This window comes from Pinus tabuliformis, chromosome 8 (assembly GCF_031772625.1).
Source record: "Pinus tabuliformis cultivar Carrire ecotype Pingquan chromosome 8, CPIR1, whole genome shotgun sequence".
Lineage (NCBI taxonomy): Eukaryota > Viridiplantae > Streptophyta > Pinopsida > Pinales > Pinaceae > Pinus > Pinus tabuliformis.
The window spans coordinates 1,569,064,469-1,569,069,051 of NC_142294.1; positions in this window are offsets into that span (position 1 = coordinate 1,569,064,469).

Genomic DNA, 4,583 nt, shown 5'->3' on the forward strand with positions numbered 1-4,583 from the left:
ATGGATCGGATTGCAAGAAGATATGCTCCCTTGAGCCGAGATCACATCCCCGGTTTTCCAAATAAAATTCTGAAGGTAGAATGGTCAAGGAATCTGCCTACATTTAATGATGATGGTAAGAAGGATGCTGCTTTACATCTAGTTAGATTTCATATGCATATTCACAAGTTGAAGGTGGATTTTCCTGAAGATTGCTTGATGAAGATATTCTTGGCCACTCTGGAAGGTAAAGCCCAATCATGGTATGAAAGTTTGCCACCTGCTTGTATTTATTGTTTAAAGGATTTTCATGTTATGTTCATTGAAAGATATAAGGACTCTTATCCATCATTGAATTTAGTTCAAGACTGTTGCAAGCATGCCTATTGTTTTATTGAAAGCCTTGAGAATTTTTATGAAGATGATAATTTCATGGATGAAGAGATCATGGAAGCCCTGTATGAAAAGCCGTTTCAGCAGCACATAGAAATCTTAGAGGATACTTGTCAAGATCAGCAGGTTGAAGATGGCCATATGGCTGTAATTGATGAAAGAGAAGAGCTTGTTTCAGATCTGCCCACAGAAGAAGACAACGTGCAAGGTAGCCAAGATTCAATTTTAGAATGTAATGCAGTCAACTCAGCTATTTCAGATCATGGTGACCAAGAATACCTTGTGTTGAATCCTATAAAGAAGAACTCGACTGTTGAGATTAGATGGCATGAAGAAAACGAAGTTACAAATCTAAGTGCTCCCACCTCACCGGAACTAGATCTTCATGAGGAGGTTATTCAGTCAGCTCATGAACAACAAGGTGAGATCTTTGCTCAATCAAGTGAAAAAGTTTTTCTGCATGAATTTGTGGTAGACGATATAAATGATCATCTTGTGCTTCAAGGACCATCTGAAGTTTCTTCTCTTATGATTGATGAATGTAATGAGAATCTGGCTATCATATCATATGAGGATGACTTACCATGTATTCAAACTACAAAAGATCAGATCATACAGGATTACCTTTCAGATTCTTCATATGTCTCATGTTTTGAAATGTTATTTCAAGAGGAGATCTGCTCACCTACTTGTTCAGAATTTTTTGAAGCCCATGAGCATACTTTCACCGAAGCACATGAGGAAGGCAAATCAGAATTTGAAGCAAAAGATACCTTGTTCTTTTAGCAGGAGGTGGCAATGTCAAGTCTTCATGTTTTTCAAGATCCAATGGCAGATCTCTTGCAGTCAACAATGAAGGTGATTATTGCAGTATTCAATGATGAAGGAGATCATGGTCAGCTATGTTTTTGGATGCCCAGTTACCAATGTCTATTGTTGATCATGAGATCTGAGTGGGAGAATCAGTCAAGAAGGCATCTGCTTGATTGGTTGCATTGGCATTCTGATATAGTTTGATGGTATATTGTCTTGTAAGAAACACAGGTGGTTGTCATCATGATTTCACATCTTGATGGACTGCTGCCCTTCCATAAGCTTTGTAAGTTCTTGTTTTAGTTAAGTCAGTCATGAGTCATTTGTGTTTGGTCTATTGAGTGAGTTTTTTCAAGTTATTTCAGTTTGCCATCGAGTCGGTTTGAGTCAAGCTTTAGTTAAGTTTCAGTCAGTTTTTAGTCAAGTTATCATTCAATAAATGAGTCAAAGTCTTGTGTCGTCTGCCGAAATAATGACTCCATCGCCCAACGGTTGCAAGCACTGGTCTGCTCTCCTAGATGTCTGAGGTTCTTGGCACCTCCAAGGAGCTACCATCCCCATTGGATCCAATGTTAGTTTCAGTCTTTCCAGCCTTCCTCCAGTGATCAAATGTGCTCTTACAAAGTGGTCTCAGAGTGTCAAGGTCAAATTTTGTCATTTCAGTGAGTCTTCAAGCAAAATTTGGTCACTAGGCATTAGGTCTAGGATTTGCCCAAATGTCAGTCCATGTCATCATTCAGCTGAGCCTATCATCATTCAGAGGGTTTTCATTATCATGTCAGTGTCGAATGAGTCATTTTACACCTTATTCATGCTTCAGTTGTGCCTAGGAAAGCTCATTTCCCTCTCCTAGGGTTTTGAAAGCCAATTTCTCTTGGACAGTCAAATCACCAGCAAAACTTGTTTCCTAATGTTCATACACCTTCCCCTATCCTTAAAGTACCTTATCAAACACTTCCCATCCCTTAGATCTGCCAAATTCCTCATTTTTGCACAAACCCTAGTTTCTAGCTACAACCTGGCAATTTTCTAGGTTTGGCCTGTGTTTTGCCCTTTTCAACCCCTTCCCCTCACTCAATCTCTGAGATTTCAGTTTCCCCTGCTTCCTAACATCCCTCCCCACTCCCAAAAATTTCCCCAAGAATTTAGAAGCCCCTTATCCTCTTCATTTCGCTTCATTTCGACAAAATTCCTTGTTTCACACATCGGGACAAGTTTCACTCAAATGATGTTTCAGAGCAATCAAAGATGAATTTTGGGAAACTGAGAGAGGTTTTTTCTCATAACATGCCAAAGAAGAAAAACATCCTTCACTTTTTGCACAGGTGTCATTTTTTGAGAGAAATGTCAAGAATATTGTTGCCTCAGGAGAATCAAAGACACCTCTGAAGTGACCTTGGGAAAATCAAGTTTTCTCCTAGCTTGGTTGGCCAAATGATTTTCTTTATGGGTAAAATGATAACTAGACACAAATTTCTTTCCAATGAGCTATGATGAGCTCAATTTGGGGTTGAGGAAGGCATTCAAAAGTTGACTACAACATCACTCTTCTTTCAGGCAGCCTCATTTGGCACTTTTTGACCAGTCTTGGGAGATTTGATTTTTGACAGGTCAAATCAACTCCAAATTTAAAAATTCTACTTGGGTTGAAAATTATACTCAAATATCTTTCCAACGAGCCATCCTGCGCCCGATTCCGACACCAGGAAGGCCTCCAAAAGCCTCCTGCAAGGTGCGTGATCCGTTGAGCCAGAGGTGCACGACCCGTTGGGCAAGGTGCGCGACCCGTTGAGCTGTCTTGCTGCAAACTTCAAAAAATTGCCCAATCTTCCTCCAAATCATAAAATTTGTTCAAGATAGGTTCTTTACACATTTTTTTGGAGGTTGGTGATGGATGTAAGCCCCCATTCTATGATTTTAACCTCAAATCATGCAAATGAAAAGACTTATATGGCTGCAATATTAATGAGCAAACTGTGCTAGGGTTTGTGTTGTTTCAAGCTATTTTTCCCTTTGGTTTGTTTCCCTCCTTTCCCTTTCACTCACACTTATATGTTCATCTCTTTTCCCATATTATTTTATAAATCAAATGCAAACCCTACCCCTCTCCCAAAGCATTCAAAACCCTAATCTCCCTCCACCATATGCATGTGTAAACACTAAAAATTGTTGGTGAACATGTAAAAGGTTTTGTGCATATGTTTCCCTATCTTCCCCTGTAATGCATGTTTTCTTATTCCCATATGTTCACTTTCATACATGTTTTCCCATATGCAGTGATCTTTGCAAATGATTTCCCAATATCCCTGATTATAAATATGTATTCCTATATGCATAATTGTTTGCAAATTTTCCTTAAATTCCCTATTATATTCATATATTCCCAATTCCTTGTACAAAGGTACCTCCCCTAACATTTCCCTCATGTCCTTGTCCCCTTGAAACAACATAGAGTTCAGCGCTTTTCGCAGGCAGAGACGGCAGTTCAATTTGTCCACTTTGCTCCTAAACCGTGTCAGAAACCGAAACTTATGAGCAAAGTGATGACCATTCATCATCTACAGAGGTTGAGGTACAGAGGAGGCCTCATAAGGGTGGAAAGGGCGGTCATCATAGGTTATTGGGCAAGGATGCATGTCTGCAAGGCTAAAATGAAAGTTTTTCAAAGGAGGTTGTCCGAGGCTCTTAGGCCGAAGAAGAAGACCAACCCCCTCTGTATCTTGGCTGAGGCATCCCTCAAGGATCATGACACCCACTAGCCTCTTCGCAGCACCAAGCACAAAAAAATTTGGAAGTTTTGGCTCATTTTTGGCATTTTTGGGAAATTTACAGGTTTTGGCTTCTCAACGGGTCTCACCCCCGGTGAGACCCTTTGTCATCGTAGCTCCGTTTTGCAAAAACTCAGCATTTTTGGATTTTTCATGCAATGTTACATATGCCTATGCATTACCTTGAGTTTTCATGGAGTTTTGGGCCTCCAAAAGGTCAAAATACAGCCAAATTTTGACTTTCTACCCCTTTTTTGAGCTGCAGAAGTAGTCTTGGGAGATCTAACTTTTGACTGGGAAAATGACCTCCAAATCCAAAAATTCTAGTTGAGTTGGAAAGTAGACTCAGAGACCTTTCCAACGAGCTATCCTGCACCTCATTCTGACACCGGGAAGTCCTCCAAACAGGGCTTCAAAGTGCACGACCCGTTGAGCAGATTTGGCCAGATTTGACCAGTTCAGCCCAGAATTTGCAGATTAGCACCAGTTTGACTTGCTGAGGTCGATGATGATCCTTTTGACTGTACTTGTGGCACTTTTTGGGTACTTTTACTCTTTTTTTACTCTTCTAGAAGTTTCTCTCATGTAAACGGGTAAAATTGACTATATGAACTGGTTTCCAAGTTTTTA